This window comes from Sturnus vulgaris, chromosome 15 (genome assembly GCF_052056855.1).
Source record: "Sturnus vulgaris isolate bStuVul1 chromosome 15, bStuVul1.hap1, whole genome shotgun sequence".
Lineage (NCBI taxonomy): Eukaryota > Metazoa > Chordata > Aves > Passeriformes > Sturnidae > Sturnus > Sturnus vulgaris.
This window is the reverse complement of record NC_142257.1, coordinates 11,062,940-11,083,158: the sequence shown is the minus strand read 5'-3', so window position 1 is coordinate 11,083,158 and position 20,219 is coordinate 11,062,940.

The following is a 20,219-nucleotide window of genomic DNA, read 5'->3' as shown; positions in this document are numbered from 1 at the left end:
CCTTCCTTCCTTCCTGGAATCCTTCCTGGAATCCTTCCTTCTTGGAATCCTTCCTTCCTTCCTTCCTGGAATCTTTCCTTCCTTCCTTCCTGGAATCCTTCCTTCCTGGAATCCTTCCTTCCTGGAATCCTTCCTTCCTTCCTTCCTGGAACCCTGCCTTCCTGGAATCCTGCCTTCCTGGAATCCTTCCTTCCTTCCTGGAATCCTTCCTTCCTGGAATCCTTCCTTCCTGGAATCCTTCCTTCCTTCCTTCCTGGAATCCTTCCTTCCTGGAATCCTTCCTTCCTGGAATCCTTCCTTCCTTCCTTCCTGGAATCCTTCCTTCCTTCCTTCCTGGAATCCTTCCTTCCTTCCTTCCTGGAATCCTTCCTTCCTGGAATCCTTCCTTCCCTCCTTCCTGGAATCCTTCCTTCCTTCCTTCCTGGAATCTTTCCTTCCTTCCTTCCGGGAATCCTTCCTTCCTGGAATCCTTCCTTCCTTCCTTCCTGGAATCTTTCCTTCCTTCCTTCCTGGAATCCTTCCTTCCTGGAATCCTTCCTTCCTTCCTTCCTGGAATCCTTCCTTCCTGGAATCCTTCCTGGAATCCTTCCTTCCTGGAATCCTTCCTTCCTGGAATCCTTCCTTCCTGGAATCCTTCCTTCCTTCCTTCCTGGAATCCTTCCTTCCTGGAATCCTTCCTTCCTTCCTGGAATCCTTCCTTCCTGGAATCCTTCCTTCCTGGAATCCTTCCTTCCTTCCTTCCTGGAATCCTTCCTTCCTTCCTTCCGGGAATCTTTCCTTCCTTCCTTCCTGGAATCCTTCCTTCCTGGAATCCTTCCTTCCTTCCTTCCTGGAATCCTTCCTTCCTTCCTTCCTGGAATCCTGCCTTCCTGGAATCCTTCCTTCCTGGAATTATGCCTTCCTGGAATCCTCCCTTCCTGGAAGACTTCATGGAATCCTTCCTTCCTTCCTGGAATCTTTCGTTCCTTCCTGGAATCCTTCCTTCCTGGAATCCTTCCTGGAATCCTTCCTTCCTGGAATCCTTCCTGGAATCCTTCCTGGAATCCGTCCTTCCTGGAATCCTTCCTTCCTGGAATCCTTCCTTCCTGGAATCCTTCCTTCCTGGAATCCTTCCTGGAATCCTTCCTGGAATCCTTCCTTCCTGGAATACTTCCTTCCTTCCTTCCTGGAATCCTTCCTTCCTTCCTTCCTGGAATCCTTCCTTCCTGCCTTCCTGGAATCCTTCCTTCCTGTAATCCTGCCTTCCGGGAATCCTGCCTTCCTGGAATCCTTCATGGAATCCTGCCTTCCTGGAATCCTTCCTTCCTGGAATCCTTCCTTCCTGGAATCCTTCCTTCCTTCCTTCCTGGAATCCTTCCTTCCTGGAATCCTTCCTTCCTTCCTGGAATCCTTCCTTCCTGGAATCCTTCCTTCCTGGAATCCTTCCTTCCTTCCTTCCTGGAATCCTTCCTTCCTTCCTTCCTGGAATACTTCCTTCCTTCCTTCCGGGAATCTTTCCTTCCTTCCTTCCTGGAATCCTTCCTTCCTGGAATCCTTCCTTCCTTCCTTCCTGGAATCCTTCCTTCCTTCCTTCCTGGAATCCTGCCTTCCTGGAATCCTTCCTTCCTGGAATTATGCCTTCCTGGAATCCTCCCTTCCTGGAAGACTTCATGGAATCCTTCCTTCCTTCCTGGAATCTTTCGTTCCTTCCTGGAATCCTTCCTTCCTGGAATCCTTCCTGGAATCCTTCCTTCCAGGAATCCGTCCTGGAATCCTTCCTGGAAAACTTCCTTCCTAGAATCCTTCCTTCCTGGAATCCTTCCTTCCTGGAATCCTTCCTGGAATCCTTCCTGGAATCCTTCCTTCCTGGAATACTTCCTTCCTTCCTTCCTGGAATCCTTCCTTCCTTCCTTCCTGGAATCCTTCCTTCCTTCCTTCCTGGAATCCTTCCTTCCTGGAATCCTTCGTTCCTGGAATCCTTCCTTCCTGGAATCCTTCCTTCCTGGAATCCTTCCTGGAATCCTTCCTTCCTGGAATACTTCCTTCCTGGAATCCTTCCTTCCTGGAGTCCTTCCTTCCTGGAATCCTTCCTGGAATCCTTCCTGGAATCCTTCCTGGAATCCTTCCTTCCTGGAATCCTTCCTTCCTTCATTTCTGGAATCCTTCCTTCCTGGAATCCTTCCTTCCTTCCTTCCTGGAATCCTTCCTTCCTTCCTTCCTGGAATCCTTCCTGGAATCCTTCCTTCCTGGAATCCTTCCTTCCTTCCTTCCTGGAATCCTTCCTTCCTGGAATCCTTCCTTCCTTCCTTCCTGGAATCTTTCCTTCCTTCCTTCCTGGAATCCTTCCTTCCTGGAATCCTTCCTTCCTGGAATCCTTCCTTCCTGGAATCCTTCCTGCAATCCTTCCTTCCTGGAATCCTTCCTTCCTGGAATCCTTCCTGGAATCCTTCCTTCCTGGAATCCTTCCTTCCTGGAATCCTTCCTTCCTTCCTGGAATCCTTCCTTCCTTCCTTCCTGGAATCCTTCCTTCCTTCCTTCCTGGAATCCTTCCTTCCTGGAATCCTTCCTTCCTGGAATCCTTCCTTCCTGGAATCCTTCCTTCCTGGAATCCTTCCTGGAATCCTTCCTGGAATCCTTCCTTCCTGGAATCCTTCCTTCCTGGAATCCTTCCTTCCTTCCTTCCTAGAATCCTTCCTTCCTTCATTCCTGGAATCCTTCCTTCCTTCCTTCATGGAATCCTTCCTTCCTGGAATCCTTCCTTCCTTCCTTCCTGGAATCCTGCCTTCCTGGAATCCTTCCTTCCTGGAATCCTGCTTTCCTGGAATCCTTCCTTCCTGGAATCCTTCCTTCCTGGAATCCTTCCTTCCTTCCTTCCTGGAATCCTGCCTTCCTGGAATCCTTCCTTCCTGGAATCCTGCCTTCCTGGAATCCTGCCTTCCTGGAAGCCTTCATGGAATCCTTCCTTCCTTCCTGGAATCTTTCGTTCCTTCCTGGAATCCTTCCTTCCTGGAATCCTTCCTGGAATCCTTCCTTCCTGGAATCCTTCCTGGAATCCTTCCTGGAATCCTTCCTTCCTGGAATCCTTCCTTCCTGGAATCCTTCCTTCCTTCCTTCCTGGAATCCTGCCTTCCTGGAATCCTTCCTTCCTGGAATCCTTCCTTCCTGGAATCCTTCCTTCCTTCCTTCCTGGAATCCTGCCTTCCTGGAATCCTTCCTTCCTGGAATCCTGCCTTCCTGGAATCCTTCCTTCCTGGAATCCTTCCTTCCTGGAATCCTTCCTTCCTGGAATCCTTCCTGGAATCCTTCCTGGAATCCTTCCTTCCTGGAATCCTTCCTTCCTGGAATCCTTCCTTCCTGGAATCCTTCCTTCCTTCCTTCCTGGAATCCTTCCTTCCTGCCTTCCTGGAATCCTTCCTTCCTGGAATCCTGCCTTCCTGGAATCCTGCCTTCCTGGAAGCCTTCATGGAATCCTTCCTTCCTTCCTGGAATCTTTCGTTCCTTCCTGGAATCCTTCCTTCCTGGAATCCTTCCTGGAATCCTTCCTTCCAGGAATCCGTCCTGGAATCCTTCCTGGAAACCTTCCTTCCTAGAATCCTTCCTTCCTGGAATCCTTCCTTCATGGAATCCTTCCTGGAATCCTTCCTGGAATCCTTCCTTCCTGGAATACTTCCTTCCTTCCTTCCTGGAATCCTTCCTTCCTTCCTTCCTGGAATCCTTCCTTCCTTCCTTCCTGGAATCCTTCCTTCCTGGAATCCTTCGTTCCTGGAATCCTTCCTTCCTGGAATCCTTCCTTCCTGGAATCCTTCCTGGAATCCTTCCTTCCTGGAATACTTCCTTCCTGGAATCCTTCCTTCCTGGAGTCCTTCCTTCCTAGAATCCTTCCTGGAATCCTTCCTGGAATCCTTCCTGGAATACTTCCTTCCTGGAATCCTTCCTTCCTTCATTTCTGGAATCCTTCCTTCCTGGAATCCTTCCTTCCTTCCTTCCTGGAATCCTTCCTTCCTTCCTTCCTGGAATCCTTCCTGGAATCCTTCCTTCCTGGAATCCTTCCTTCCTTCCTTCCTGGAATCTTTCCTTCCTTCCTTCCTGGAGTCGTTCCTTCCTGGAATCCTTCCTTCCTGGAATCCTTCCTTCCTTCCTTCCTGGAATCCTTCCTTCCTTCCTTCCTGGAATCCTGCCTTCCTGGAATCCTGCCTTCCTGGAATCCTTCCTTCCTTCCTGGAATCCTTCCTTCCTTCCTTCCTGGAATCCTTCCTTCCTGGAATCCTTCCTTCCTGGAATCCTTCCTTCCTTCCTTCCTGGAATCCTTCCTTCCTGGAATCCTTCCTTCCTGGAATCCTTCCTTCCTGGAATCCTTCCTTCCTGGAATCCTTCCTGGAATCTTTCCTGGAATCCTTCCTTCCTGGAATCCTTCCTTCCTTCCTTCCTAGAATCCTTCCTTCCTTCCTGGAACCCTTCCTTCATTCCTTCATGGAATCCTTCCTTCCTGGAATCCTTCCTTCCTGGAATCCTTCCTTCCTTCCTTCCTGGAATCCTTCCTTCCTTCCTTCCTGGAATCCTTCCTTCCTTCCTTCATGGAATCCTTCCTTCCTGGAATCCTTCCTTCCTGGAATCCTTCCTTCCTTCCTTCCTGGAATCCTGCCTTCCTGGAATCCTTCCTTCCTGGAATCCTGCCTTCCTGGAATCCTTCCTTCCTGGAATCCTTCCTTCCTGGAATCCTTCCTTCCTTCCTTCCTGGAATCCTCCCTTCCTGGAATCCTTCCTTCCTGGAATCCTGCCTTCCTGGAATCCTTCCTTCCTGGAATCCTTCCTTCCTGGAATCCTTCCTTCTTAGAATCCTTCCTGGAATCCTTCCTGGAATTCTTCCTGGAATCCTTCCTTCCTGGAATCCTTCCTGCCTTCATTTCTGGAATCCTTCCTTCCTGGAATCCTTCCTTCCTTCCTTCCTGGAATCCTTCCTTCCTTCCTTCCTGGAATCCTGCCTTCCTGGAATCCTTCCTTCCTGGAATCCTTCCTTCCTTCCTTCCTGGAATCTTTCCTTCCTTCCTTCCTGGAATCCTTCCTTCCTGGAATCCTTCCTTCCTGGAATCCTTCCTTCCTTCCTTCCTGGAATCCTTCCTTCCTTCCTTCCTGGAATCCTGCCTTCCTGGAATCCTGCCTTCCTGGAATCCTTCCTTCCATCCTGGAATCCTTCCTTCCTTCCTTCCTGGAATCCTTCCTTCCTGGAATCCTTCCTTCCTTCCTTCCTGGAATCCTTCCTTCCTGGAATCCTTCCTTCCTGGAATCCTTCCTTCCTGGAATCCTTCCTGGAATCCTTCCTGGAATCTTTCCTTCCTGGAATCCTTCCTTCCTTCCTTCCTAGAATCCTTCCTTTCGTTCCTTCCTGGAATGCTTCCTTCCTGGAATCCTTCCGGGAATCCTTCCTTCCTGGAATCCTTCCTGTAATCCTTCCTGGAATCCTTCCTTCCTGGAATCCTTCCTTCCTGGAATCCTTCCTTCCTTCCTTCCTGGAATCCTTCCTTCCTGGAATCCTTCCTTCCTGGAATCCTGCCTTCCTGGAATCCTTCCTTCCTGGAATCCTTCCTTCCTGGAATCCTGCCTTCCTCGAATCCTTCCTTCCTGGAATCCTGCCTTCCTGGAATCCTTCCTTCCTGGAATCCTTCCTTCCTGGAATCCTTCCTGGAATCCTTCCTGGAATCCTTCCTTCCTGGAATCCTTCTTTCCTGGAATCCTTCCTTCCTGGAATCCTTCCTTCCTGGAATCCTTCCTGGAATCCTTCCTGGAATCCTTCCTTCCTGGAATCCTTCCTTCCTTCCTTCCTAGAATCCTTCCTTCCTTCCTGGAATCTTTCCTTCCTTCCTTCCTGGAATCCTTCCTTCCTGGAATCCTTCCTTCCTGGAATCCTTCCTTCCTTCCTTCCTGGAATCCTGCCTTCCTGGAATCCTGCCTTCCTGGAATCCTTCCTTCCTTCCTGGAATCCTTCCTTCCTGGAATCCTTCCTTCCTGGAATCCTTCCTTCCTTCCTTCCTGGAATCCTTCCTTCCTGGAATGCTTCCTTCCTGGAACCCTTCCTTCCTTCCTTCCTGGAATCCTTCCTTCCTTCCTGGAATCTTTCCTTCCTTCATTTCTGGAATCCTTCCTTCCTGGAATCTTTCCTTCCTTCCTTCCTGGAATCCTTCCTTCCTTCCTTCCTGGAATCCTTCCTTCCTGGAATCCTTCCTTCCCTCCTTCCTGGAATCCTTCCTTCCTTCCTTCCTGGAATCTTTCCTTCCTTCCTTCCTGGAATCCTTCCTTCCTGGAATCCTTCCTTCCTTCCTTCCTGGAATCTTTCCTTCCTTCCTTCCTGGAATCCTTCCTTCCTTCCTTCCTGGAATCCTTCCTTCCTGGAATCCTTCCTGGAATCCTTCCTTCCTGGAATCCTTCCTTCCTGGAATCCTTCCTTCCTGGAATCCTTCCTTCCTTCCTTCCTGGAATCCTTCCTTCCTGGAAGCCTTCCTTCCTTCCTTCCTGGAATCCTTCCTTCCTGGAATCCTTCCTTCCTGGAATCCTTCCTTCCTTCCTGGAATCCTTCCTTCCTGGAATCCTTCCTTCCTGGAATCCTTCCTTCCTTCCTTCCTGGAATCCTTCCTTCCTTCCTTTCTGGAATCCTTCCTTCCTTCCTTCCTGGAATCTTTCCTTCCTTCCTTCCTGGAATCCTTCCTTCCTGGAATCCTTCCTTCCTTCCTTCCTGGAATCCTTCCTTCCTTCCTTCCTGGAATCCTGCCTTCCTGGAATCCTTCCTGGAATCCTTCCTTCCTGGAATCCTTCCTTCCTTCCTTCCTGGAATCTTTCCTTCCTTCCTTCCTGGAATCCTTCCTTCCTGGAATCCTTCCTTCCTTCCTTCCTGGAATCCTGCCTTCCTGGAATCCTGCCTTCCTGGAATCCTTCCTGGAATCCTTCCTGGAATCCTTCCTTCCTGGAATCCTTCCTTCCTTCATTTCTGGAATCCTTCCTTCCTGGAATCCTTCCTTCCTTCCTTCCTGGAATCCTTCCTCCCTGGAATCCTTCCTTCCTTCCTTCCTGGAATCTTTCCTTCCTTCCTTCCTGGAATCCTTCCTTCCTGGAATCCTTCCTTCCTGGAATCCTTCCTTCCTTCCTTCCGGGAATCCTTCCTTCCTGGAATCCTTCCTGGAATCCTTCCTTCCTGGAATCCTTCCTTCCTGGAATCCTTCCTGGAATCCTTCCTTCCTGGAATCCTTCCTTCCTGGAATCCTTCCTTCCGGGAATCCTTCCTTCCTGGAATCCTTCCTGGAATCCTTCCTGGAATCCTTCCTGGAATCCTTCCTTCCTGGAATCCTGCCTTCCTGGAATCCTTCCTTCCTGGAATCCTTCCTTCCTGGAATCCTTCCTTCCTGGAATCCTTCCTGGAATCCTTCCTGGAATCCTTCCTTCCTGGAATCCTTCCTTCCTGGAATCCTTCCTTCCTGGAATCCTTCCTTCCTTCCTTCCTGGAATCCTTCCTTCCTGCCTTCCTGGAATCCTTCCTTCCTGGAATCCTGCCTTCCTGGAATCCTGCCTTCCTGGAAGCCTTCATGGAATCCTTCCTTCCTTCCTGGAATCTTTCGTTCCTTCCTGGAATCCTTCCTTCCTGGAATCCTTCCTGGAATCCTTCCTTCCAGGAATCCGTCCTGGAATCCTTCCTGGAAACCTTCCTTCCTAGAATCCTTCCTTCCTGGAATCCTTCCTTCATGGAATCCTTCCTGGAATCCTTCCTGGAATCCTTCCTTCCTGGAATACTTCCTTCCTTCCTTCCTGGAATCCTTCCTTCCTTCCTTCCTGGAATCCTTCCTTCCTTCCTTCCTGGAATCCTTCCTTCCTGGAATCCTTCGTTCCTGGAATCCTTCCTTCCTGGAATCCTTCCTTCCTGGAATCCTTCCTGGAATCCTTCCTTCCTGGAATACTTCCTTCCTGGAATCCTTCCTTCCTGGAGTCCTTCCTTCCTAGAATCCTTCCTGGAATCCTTCCTGGAATCCTTCCTGGAATCCTTCCTTCCTGGAATCCTTCCTTCCTTCATTTCTGGAATCCTTCCTTCCTGGAATCCTTCCTTCCTTCCTTCCTGGAATCCTTCCTTCCTTCCTTCCTGGAATCCTGCCTTCCTGGAATCCTGCCTTCCTGGAATCCTTCCTTCCTTCCTGGAATCCTTCCTTCCTTCCTTCCTGGAATCCTTCCTTCCTGGAATCCTTCCTTCCTGGAATCCTTCCTTCCTTCCTTCCTGGAATCCTTCCTTCCTGGAATCCTTCCTTCCTGGAATCCTTCCTTCCTGGAATCCTTCCTTCCTGGAATCCTTCCTGGAATCTTTCCTGGAATCCTTCCTTCCTGGAATCCTTCCTTCCTTCCTTCCTAGAATCCTTCCTTCCTTCCTGGAACCCTTCCTTCATTCCTTCATGGAATCCTTCCTTCCTGGAATCCTTCCTTCCTGGAATCCTTCCTTCCTTCCTTCCTGGAATCCTTCCTTCCTTCCTTCCTGGAATCCTTCCTTCCTTCCTTCATGGAATCCTTCCTTCCTGGAATCCTTCCTTCCTGGAATCCTTCCTTCCTTCCTTCCTGGAATCCTGCCTTCCTGGAATCCTTCCTTCCTGGAATCCTGCCTTCCTGGAATCCTTCCTTCCTGGAATCCTTCCTTCCTGGAATCCTTCCTTCCTTCCTTCCTGGAATCCTCCCTTCCTGGAATCCTTCCTTCCTGGAATCCTGCCTTCCTGGAATCCTTCCTTCCTGGAATCCTTCCTTCCTGGAATCCTTCCTTCTTAGAATCCTTCCTGGAATCCTTCCTGGAATCCTTCCTGGAATCCTTCCTTCCTGGAATCCTTCCTGCCTTCATTTCTGGAATCCTTCCTTCCTGGAATCCTTCCTTCCTTCCTTCCTGGAATCCTTCCTTCCTTCCTTCCTGGAATCCTGCCTTCCTGGAATCCTTCCTTCCTGGAATCCTTCCTTCCTTCCTTCCTGGAATCTTTCCTTCCTTCCTTCCTGGAATCCTTCCTTCCTGGAATCCTTCCTTCCTGGAATCCTTCCTTCCTTCCTTCCTGGAATCCTTCCTTCCTTCCTTCCTGGAATCCTGCCTTCCTGGAATCCTGCCTTCCTGGAATCCTTCCTTCCATCCTGGAATCCTTCCTTCCTTCCTTCCTGGAATCCTTCCTTCCTGGAATCCTTCCTTCCTTCCTTCCTGGAATCCTTCCTTCCTGGAATCCTTCCTTCCTGGAATCCTTCCTTCCTGGAATCCTTCCTTCCTGGAATCCTTCCTGGAATCCTTCCTGGAATCTTTCCTTCCTGGAATCCTTCCTTCCTTCCTTCCTAGAATCCTTCCTTTCGTTCCTTCCTGGAATGCTTCCTTCCTGGAATCCTTCCGGGAATCCTTCCTTCCTGGAATCCTTCCTGTAATCCTTCCTGGAATCCTTCCTTCCTGGAATCCTTCCTTCCTGGAATCCTTCCTTCCTTCCTTCCTGGAATCCTTCCTTCCTGGAATCCTTCCTTCCTGGAATCCTGCCTTCCTGGAATCCTTCCTTCCTGGAATCCTTCCTTCCTGGAATCCTGCCTTCCTCGAATCCTTCCTTCCTGGAATCCTGCCTTCCTGGAATCCTTCCTTCCTGGAATCCTTCCTTCCTGGAATCCTTCCTGGAATCCTTCCTGGAATCCTTCCTTCCTGGAATCCTTCTTTCCTGGAATCCTTCCTTCCTGGAATCCTTCCTTCCTGGAATCCTTCCTGGAATCCTTCCTGGAATCCTTCCTTCCTGGAATCCTTCCTTCCTTCCTTCCTAGAATCCTTCCTTCCTTCCTGGAATCTTTCCTTCCTTCCTTCCTGGAATCCTTCCTTCCTGGAATCCTTCCTTCCTGGAATCCTTCCTTCCTTCCTTCCTGGAATCCTGCCTTCCTGGAATCCTGCCTTCCTGGAATCCTTCCTTCCTTCCTGGAATCCTTCCTTCCTGGAATCCTTCCTTCCTGGAATCCTTCCTTCCTTCCTTCCTGGAATCCTTCCTTCCTGGAATGCTTCCTTCCTGGAACCCTTCCTTCCTTCCTTCCTGGAATCCTTCCTTCCTTCCTGGAATCTTTCCTTCCTTCATTTCTGGAATCCTTCCTTCCTGGAATCTTTCCTTCCTTCCTTCCTGGAATCCTTCCTTCCTTCCTTCCTGGAATCCTTCCTTCCTGGAATCCTTCCTTCCCTCCTTCCTGGAATCCTTCCTTCCTTCCTTCCTGGAATCTTTCCTTCCTTCCTTCCTGGAATCCTTCCTTCCTGGAATCCTTCCTTCCTTCCTTCCTGGAATCTTTCCTTCCTTCCTTCCTGGAATCCTTCCTTCCTGGAATCCTTCCTTCCTTCCTTCCTGGAATCCTTCCTTCCTGGAATCCTTCCTGGAATCCTTCCTTCCTGGAATCCTTCCTTCCTGGAATCCTTCCTTCCTGGAATCCTTCCTTCCTTCCTTCCTGGAATCCTTCCTTCCTGGAAGCCTTCCTTCCTTCCTTCCTGGAATCCTTCCTTCCTGGAATCCTTCCTTCCTGGAATCCTTCCTTCCTTCCTGGAATCCTTCCTTCCTGGAATCCTTCCTTCCTTCCTTCCTGGAATCCTTCCTTCCTTCCTTTCTGGAATCCTTCCTTCCTTCCTTCCTGGAATCTTTCCTTCCTTCCTTCCTGGAATCCTTCCTTCCTGGAATCCTTCCTTCCTTCCTTCCTGGAATCCTTCCTTCCTTCCTTCCTGGAATCCTGCCTTCCTGGAATCCTTCCTGGAATCCTTCCTTCCTGGAATCCTTCCTTCCTTCCTTCCTGGAATCTTTCCTTCCTTCCTTCCTGGAATCCTTCCTTCCTGGAATCCTTCCTTCCTTCCTTCCTGGAATCCTGCCTTCCTGGAATCCTGCCTTCCTGGAATCCTTCCTGGAATCCTTCCTGGAATCCTTCCTTCCTGGAATCCTTCCTTCCTTCATTTCTGGAATCCTTCCTTCCTGGAATCCTTCCTTCCTTCCTTCCTGGAATCCTTCCTCCCTGGAATCCTTCCTTCCTTCCTTCCTGGAATCTTTCCTTCCTTCCTTCCTGGAATCCTTCCTTCCTGGAATCCTTCCTTCCTGGAATCCTTCCTTCCTTCCTTCCGGGAATACTTCCTTCCTGGAATCCTTCCTGGAATCCTTCCTTCCTGGAATCCTTCCTTCCTGGAATCCTTCCTGGAATCCTTCCTTCCTGGAATCCTTCCTTCCTGGAATCCTTCCTTCCGGGAATCCTTCCTTCCTGGAATCCTTCCTGGAATCCTTCCTGGAATCCTTCCTGGAATCCTTCCTTCCTGGAATCCTGCCTTCCTGGAATCCTTCCTTCCTGGAATCCTTCCTTCCTGGAATCCTTCCTTCCTGGAATCCTTCCTGGAATCCTTCCTGGAATCCTTCCTTCCTGGAATCCTTCCTTCCTGGAATCCTTCCTTCCTGGAATCCTTCCTTCCTTCCTTCCTGGAATCCTTCCTTCCTGCCTTCCTGGAATCCTTCCTTCCTGGAATCCTGCCTTCCTGGAATCCTGCCTTCCTGGAAGCCTTCATGGAATCCTTCCTTCCTTCCTGGAATCTTTCGTTCCTTCCTGGAATCCTTCCTTCCTGGAATCCTTCCTGGAATCCTTCCTTCCAGGAATCCGTCCTGGAATCCTTCCTGGAAACCTTCCTTCCTAGAATCCTTCCTTCCTGGAATCCTTCCTTCATGGAATCCTTCCTGGAATCCTTCCTGGAATCCTTCCTTCCTGGAATACTTCCTTCCTTCCTTCCTGGAATCCTTCCTTCCTTCCTTCCTGGAATCCTTCCTTCCTTCCTTCCTGGAATCCTTCCTTCCTGGAATCCTTCGTTCCTGGAATCCTTCCTTCCTGGAATCCTTCCTTCCTGGAATCCTTCCTGGAATCCTTCCTTCCTGGAATACTTCCTTCCTGGAATCCTTCCTTCCTGGAGTCCTTCCTTCCTAGAATCCTTCCTGGAATCCTTCCTGGAATCCTTCCTGGAATCCTTCCTTCCTGGAATCCTTCCTTCCTTCATTTCTGGAATCCTTCCTTCCTGGAATCCTTCCTTCCTTCCTTCCTGGAATCCTTCCTTCCTTCCTTCCTGGAATCCTTCCTGGAATCCTTCCTTCCTGGAATCCTTCCTTCCTTCCTTCCTGGAATCTTTCCTTCCTTCCTTCCTGGAGTCGTTCCTTCCTGGAATCCTTCCTTCCTGGAATCCTTCCTTCCTTCCTTCCTGGAATCCTTCCTTCCTTCCTTCCTGGAATCCTGCCTTCCTGGAATCCTGCCTTCCTGGAATCCTTCCTTCCTTCCTGGAATCCTTCCTTCCTTCCTTCCTGGAATCCTTCCTTCCTGGAATCCTTCCTTCCTGGAATCCTTCCTTCCTTCCTTCCTGGAATCCTTCCTTCCTGGAATCCTTCCTTCCTGGAATCCTTCCTTCCTGGAATCCTTCCTTCCTGGAATCCTTCCTGGAATCTTTCCTGGAATCCTTCCTTCCTGGAATCCTTCCTTCCTTCCTTCCTAGAATCCTTCCTTCCTTCCTGGAACCCTTCCTTCATTCCTTCATGGAATCCTTCCTTCCTGGAATCCTTCCTTCCTGGAATCCTTCCTTCCTTCCTTCCTGGAATCCTTCCTTCCTTCCTTCCTGGAATCCTTCCTTCCTTCCTTCATGGAATCCTTCCTTCCTGGAATCCTTCCTTCCTGGAATCCTTCCTTCCTTCCTTCCTGGAATCCTGCCTTCCTGGAATCCTTCCTTCCTGGAATCCTGCCTTCCTGGAATCCTTCCTTCCTGGAATCCTTCCTTCCTGGAATCCTTCCTTCCTTCCTTCCTGGAATCCTCCCTTCCTGGAATCCTTCCTTCCTGGAATCCTGCCTTCCTGGAATCCTTCCTTCCTGGAATCCTTCCTTCCTGGAATCCTTCCTTCTTAGAATCCTTCCTGGAATCCTTCCTGGAATCCTTCCTGGAATCCTTCCTTCCTGGAATCCTTCCTGCCTTCATTTCTGGAATCCTTCCTTCCTGGAATCCTTCCTTCCTTCCTTCCTGGAATCCTTCCTTCCTTCCTTCCTGGAATCCTGCCTTCCTGGAATCCTTCCTTCCTGGAATCCTTCCTTCCTTCCTTCCTGGAATCTTTCCTTCCTTCCTTCCTGGAATCCTTCCTTCCTGGAATCCTTCCTTCCTGGAATCCTTCCTTCCTTCCTTCCTGGAATCCTTCCTTCCTTCCTTCCTGGAATCCTGCCTTCCTGGAATCCTGCCTTCCTGGAATCCTTCCTTCCATCCTGGAATCCTTCCTTCCTTCCTTCCTGGAATCCTTCCTTCCTGGAATCCTTCCTTCCTTCCTTCCTGGAATCCTTCCTTCCTGGAATCCTTCCTTCCTGGAATCCTTCCTTCCTGGAATCCTTCCTTCCTGGAATCCTTCCTGGAATCCTTCCTGGAATCTTTCCTTCCTGGAATCCTTCCTTCCTTCCTTCCTAGAATCCTTCCTTTCGTTCCTTCCTGGAATGCTTCCTTCCTGGAATCCTTCCGGGAATCCTTCCTTCCTGGAATCCTTCCTGTAATCCTTCCTGGAATCCTTCCTTCCTGGAATCCTTCCTTCCTGGAATCCTTCCTTCCTTCCTTCCTGGAATCCTTCCTTCCTGGAATCCTTCCTTCCTGGAATCCTGCCTTCCTGGAATCCTTCCTTCCTGGAATCCTTCCTTCCTGGAATCCTGCCTTCCTCGAATCCTTCCTTCCTGGAATCCTGCCTTCCTGGAATCCTTCCTTCCTGGAATCCTTCCTTCCTGGAATCCTTCCTGGAATCCTTCCTGGAATCCTTCCTTCCTGGAATCCTTCTTTCCTGGAATCCTTCCTTCCTGGAATCCTTCCTTCCTGGAATCCTTCCTGGAATCCTTCCTGGAATCCTTCCTTCCTGGAATCCTTCCTTCCTTCCTTCCTAGAATCCTTCCTTCCTTCCTGGAATCTTTCCTTCCTTCCTTCCTGGAATCCTTCCTTCCTGGAATCCTTCCTTCCTGGAATCCTTCCTTCCTTCCTTCCTGGAATCCTGCCTTCCTGGAATCCTGCCTTCCTGGAATCCTTCCTTCCTTCCTGGAATCCTTCCTTCCTGGAATCCTTCCTTCCTGGAATCCTTCCTTCCTTCCTTCCTGGAATCCTTCCTTCCTGGAATGCTTCCTTCCTGGAACCCTTCCTTCCTTCCTTCCTGGAATCCTTCCTTCCTTCCTGGAATCTTTCCTTCCTTCATTTCTGGAATCCTTCCTTCCTGGAATCTTTCCTTCCTTCCTTCCTGGAATCCTTCCTTCCTTCCTTCCTGGAATCCTTCCTTCCTGGAATCCTTCCTTCCCTCCTTCCTGGAAACCTTCCTTCCTTCCTTCCTGGAATCTTTCCTTCCTTCCTTCCTGGAATCCTTCCTTCCTGGAATCCTTCCTTCCTTCCTTCCTGGAATCTTTCCTTCCTTCCTTCCTGGAATCCTTCCTTCCTGGAATCCTTCCTTCCTTCCTTCCTGGAATCCTTCCTTCCTGGAATCCTTCCTGGAATCCTTCCTTCCTGGAATCCTTCCTTCCTGGAATCCTTCCTTCCTGGAATCCTTCCTTCCTTCCTTCCTGGAATCCTTCCTTCCTGGAAGCCTTCCTTCCTTCCTTCCTGGAATCCTTCCTTCCTGGAATCCTTCCTTCCTGGAATCCTTCCTTCCTTCCTGGAATCCTTCCTTCCTGGAATCCTTCCTTCCTGGAATCCTTCCTTCCTTCCTTCCTGGAATCCTTCCTTCCTTCCTTTCTGGAATCCTTCCTTCCTTCCTTCCTGGAATCTTTCCTTCCTTCCTTCCTGGAATCCTTCCTTCCTGGAATCCTTCCTTCCTTCCTTCCTGGAATCCTTCCTTCCTTCCTTCCTGGAATCCTGCCTTCCTGGAATCCTTCCTGGAATCCTTCCTTCCTGGAATCCTTCCTTCCTTCCTTCCTGGAATCTTTCCTTCCTTCCTTCCTGGAATCCTTCCTTCCTGGAATCCTTCCTTCCTTCCTTCCTGGAATCCTGCCTTCCTGGAATCCTGCCTTCCTGGAATCCTTCCTGGAATCCTTCCTGGAATCCTTCCTTCCTGGAATCCTTCCTTCCTTCATTTCTGGAATCCTTCCTTCCTGGAATCCTTCCTTCCTTCCTTCCTGGAATCCTTCCTCCCTGGAATCCTTCCTTCCTTCCTTCCTGGAATCTTTCCTTCCTTCCTTCCTGGAATCCTTCCTTCCTGGAATCCTTCCTTCCTGGAATCCTTCCTTCCTTCCTTCCGGGAATCCTTCCTTCCTGGAATCCTTCCTGGAATCCTTCCTTCCTGGAATCCTTCCTTCCTGGAATCCTTCCTGGAATCCTTCCTTCCTGGAATCCTTCCTTCCTGGAATCCTTCCTTCCGGGAATCCTTCCTTCCTGGAATCCTTCCTGGAATCCTTCCTGGAATCCTTCCTGGAATCCTTCCTTCCTGGAATCCTTCCTTCCTTCATTTCTGGAATCCTTCCTTCCTGGAATCCTTCCTTCCTTCCTTCTTGGAATCCTTCCTTCCTTCCTTCCTGGAATCCTTCCTGGAATCCTTCCTTCCTGGAATCCTTCCTTCCTCCCTTCCTGGAATCTTTCCTTCCTTCCTTCCTTGAATCCTTCCTTCCTGGAATCCTTCCTTCCTGGAATCCTTCCTTCCTTCCTTCCTGGAATCCTTCCTTCCTTCCTTCCTGGAATCCTGCCTTCCTGCCTTCCTGGAATCCTTCCTTCCTGGAATCCTGCCTTCCTGGAATCCTTCCTTCCTTCCTGGAATCCTTCCTTCCTTCCTTCCTGGAATCCTTCCTTCCTGGAATCCTTCCTTCCTGGAATCCTTCCTTCCTTCCTTCCTGGAATCCTTCCTTCCTGGAATCCTTCCTTCCTGGAATCCTTCCTTCCTGGAATCCTTCCTGGAATCCTTCCTGGAATCCTTCCTTCCTGGAATCCTTCCTTCCTTCCTTCCTAGAATCCTTCCTTCCTTCCTTCCTGGAATCCTTTCTTCCTTCCTTCATGGAATCCTTCCTTCCTGGAATCCTTCCTTCCTGGAATCCTTCCTTCCTGGAATCCTTCCTGGAATCCTTCCTTCCTGGAATCCTTCCTTCCTGGAATCCTGGAATCCTTCCTTCCTTCCTTCCTGGAATCCTTCCTTCCTGGAATCCTTCCTTCCTGGAATCCTTCCTGGAATCCTTCCTTCCTGGAATCCTTCCTTCCTAGAATCCTTCCTTCCTTCCTTCCTGGAATCCTTCCTTCCTTCCTTCCTGGAATCCTTCCTTCCTTCCTTCATGGAATCCTTCCTTCCTGGAATCCTTCCTTCCTGGAATCCTTCCTTCCTTCCTTCCTGGAATCCTGCCTTCCTGGAATCCTTCCTTCCTGGAATCCTGCCTTCCTGGAATCCTGCCTTCCTGGAAGCCTTCCTGGAATCCTTCCTTCCTTCCTGGAATCTTTCGTTCCTTCCTGGAATCCTTCCTTCCTGGAATCCTTCCTGGAATCCTTCCTTCCTGGAATCCTTCCTGGAATCCTTCCTTCCTGGAATCCTTCCTTCCTGGAATCCTTCCTTCCTGGAATCCTTCCTTCCTGGAATCGTTCCTGGAATCCTTCCTGGAATCCTTCCTTCCTGGAATCCTTCCTTCCTGGAATCCTTCCTTCCTTCCTTCCTGGAATCCTTCCTTCCTGGAATCCTTCCTTCCTGGAATCCTTCCTTCCTTCCTTCCTGGAATCTTTCCTTCCTTCCTTCCTGGAATCCTTCCTTCCTGGAATCCTTCCTTCCTGGAATCCTTCCTTCCTGGAATCCTTCCTGCAATCCTTCCTTCCTGGAATCCTTCCTTCCTGGAATCCTTCCTGGAATCCTTCCTTCCTGGAATCCTTCCTTCCTGGAATCCTTCCTTCCTTCCTGGAATCCTTCCTTCCTTCCTTCCTGGAATCCTTCCTTCCTTCCTTCCTGGAATCCTTCCTTCCTGGAATCCTTCCTTCCTGGAATCCTTCCTTCCTGGAATCCTTCCTGGAATCCTTCCTGGAATCCTTCCTTCCTGGAATCCTTCCTTCCTTCCTTCCTAGAATCCTTCCTTCCTTCCTTCCTGGAATCCTTCCTTCCTTCCTTCATGGAATCCTTCCTTCCTGGAATCCTTCCTTCCTGGAATCCTTCCTTCCTTCCTTCCTAGAATCCTTCCTTCCTTCCTTCCTGGAATCCTTCCTTCCTTCCTTCATGGAATCCTTCCTTCCTGGAATCCTTCCTTCCTTCCTTCCTGGAATCCTGCCTTCCTGGAATCCTTCCTTCCTGGAATCCTGCTTTCCTGGAATCCTTCCTTCCTGGAATCCTTCCTTCCTGGAATCCTTCCTTCCTTCCTTCCTGGAATCCTGCCTTCCTGGAATCCTTCCTTCCTGGAATCCTGCCTTCCTGGAATCCTTCCTTCCTGGAATCCTTCCTTCCTGGAATCCTTCCTTCCTGGAATCCTTCCTGGAATCCTTCCTGGAATCCTTCCTTCCTGGAATCCTTCCTTCCTTCATTTCTGGGATCCTTCCTTCCTGGAATCCTTCCTTCCTTCCTTCCTGGAATCCTTCCTTCCTTCCTTCCTGGAATCCTTCCTTCCTTCCTTCCTGGAATCCTTCCTTCCTGGAATCCTTCCTTCCTGGAATCCTTCCTTCCTGGAATCCTTCCTTCCTTCCTTCCGGGAATCCTTCCTTCCTGGAATCCTTCCTGGAATCCTTCCTTCCTGGAATCCTTCCTTCCTGGAATCCTTCCTGGAATCCTTCCTTCCTGGAATCCTTCCTTCCTGGAATCCTTCCTTCCTGGAATCCTTCCTTCCTGGAATCCTTCCTGGAATCCTTCCTGGAATCCTTCCTGGAATCCTTCCTTCCTGGAATCCTTCCTTCCTTCATTTCTGGAATCCTTCCTTCCTGGAATCCTTCCTTCCTTCCTTCTTGGAATCCTTCCTTCCTTCCTTCCTGGAATCCTTCCTGGAATCCTTCCTTCCTGGAATCCTTCCTTCCTCCCTTCCTGGAATCTTTCCTTCCTTCCTTCCTTGAATCCTTCCTTCCTGGAATCCTTCCTTCCTGGAATCCTTCCTTCCTTCCTTCCTGGAATCCTTCCTTCCTTCCTTCCTGGAATCCTGCCTTCCTGCCTTCCTGGAATCCTTCCTTCCTGGAATCCTGCCTTCCTGGAATCCTTCCTTCCTTCCTGGAATCCTTCCTTCCTTCCTTCCTGGAATCCTTCCTTCCTGGAATCCTTCCTTCCTGGAATCCTTCCTTCCTTCCTTCCTGGAATCCTTCCTTCCTGGAATCCTTCCTTCCTGGAATCCTTCCTTCCTGGAATCCTTCCTGGAATCCTTCCTGGAATCCTTCCTTCCTGGAATCCTTCCTTCCTTCCTTCCTAGAATCCTTCCTTCCTTCCTTCCTGGAATCCTTTCTTCCTTCCTTCATGGAATCCTTCCTTCCTGGAATCCTTCCTTCCTGGAATCCTTCCTTCCTGGAATCCTTCCTGGAATCCTTCCTTCCTGGAATCCTTCCTTCCTTCCTTCCTGGAATCCTTCCTTCCTTCCTTCCTGGAATCCTTCCTTCCTGGAATCCTTCCTTCCTGGAATCCTTCCTGGAATCCTTCCTTCCTGGAATCCTTCCTTCCTAGAATCCTTCCTTCCTTCCTTCCTGGAATCCTTCCTTCCTTCCTTCCTGGAATCCTTCCTTCCTTCCTTCATGGAATCCTTCCTTCCTGGAATCCTTCCTTCCTGGAATCCTTCCTTCCTTCCTTCCTGGAATCCTGCCTTCCTGGAATCCTTCCTTCCTGGAATCCTGCCTTCCTGGAATCCTGCCTTCCTGGAAGCCTTCCTGGAATCCTTCCTTCCTTCCTGGAATCTTTCGTTCCTTCCTGGAATCCTTCCTTCCTGGAATCCTTCCTGGAATCCTTCCTTCCTGGAATCCTTCCTGGAATCCTTCCTTCCTGGAATCCTTCCTTCCTGGAATCCTTCCTTCCTGGAATCCTTCCTTCCTGGAATCGTTCCTGGAATCCTTCCTGGAATCCTTCCTTCCTGGAATCCTTCCTTCCTGGAATCCTTCCTTCCTTCCTTCCTGGAATCCTTCCTTCCTGGAATCCTTCCTTCCTGGAATCCTTCCTTCCTTCCTTCCTGGAATCTTTCCTTCCTTCCTTCCTGGAATCCTTCCTTCCTGGAATCCTTCCTTCCTGGAATCCTTCCTTCCTGGAATCCTTCCTGCAATCCTTCCTTCCTGGAATCCTTCCTTCCTGGAATCCTTCCTGGAATCCTTCCTTCCTGGAATCCTTCCTTCCTGGAATCCTTCCTTCCTTCCTGGAATCCTTCCTTCCTTCCTTCCTGGAATCCTTCCTTCCTTCCTTCCTGGAATCCTTCCTTCCTGGAATCCTTCCTTCCTGGAATCCTTCCTTCCTGGAATCCTTCCTGGAATCCTTCCTGGAATCCTTCCTTCCTGGAATCCTTCCTTCCTTCCTTCCTAGAATCCTTCCTTCCTTCCTTCCTGGAATCCTTCCTTCCTTCCTTCATGGAATCCTTCCTTCCTGGAATCCTTCCTTCCTGGAATCCTTCCTTCCTGGAATCCTTCCTTCCTTCCTTCCTAGAATCCTTCCTTCCTTCCTTCCTGGAATCCTTCCTTCCTTCCTTCATGGAATCCTTCCTTCCTGGAATCCTTCCTTCCTTCCTTCCTGGAATCCTGCCTTCCTGGAATCCTTCCTTCCTGGAATCCTGCTTTCCTGGAATCCTTCCTTCCTGGAATCCTTCCTTCCTGGAATCCTTCCTTCCTTCCTTCCTGGAATCCTGCCTTCCTGGAATCCTTCCTTCCTGGAATCCTTCCTTCCTGGAATCCTTCCTTCCTGGAATCCTTCCTTCCTGGAATCCTTCCTTCCTGGAATCCTTCCTGGAATCCTTCCTGGAATCCTTCCTTCCTGGAACCCTTCCTTCCTTCATTTCTGGGATCCTTCCTTCCTGGAATCCTTCCTTCCTTCCTTCCTGGAATCCTTCCTTCCTTCCTTCCTGGAATCCTTCCTGGAATCCTTCCTTCCTGGAATCCTTCCTTCCTTCCTTCCTGGAATCTTTCCTTCCTTCCTTCCTGGAATCCTTCCTTCCTGGAATCCTTCCTTCCTTCCTTCCTGGAATCCTGCCTTCCTGGAATCCTGCCTTCCTGGAATCCTTCCTTCCTTCCTGGAATCCTTCCTTCCTGGAATCCTTCCTTCCTGGAATCCTTCCTTCCTTCCTTCCAGGAATCCTTCCTTCCTGGAATCCTTCCTTCCTGGAAT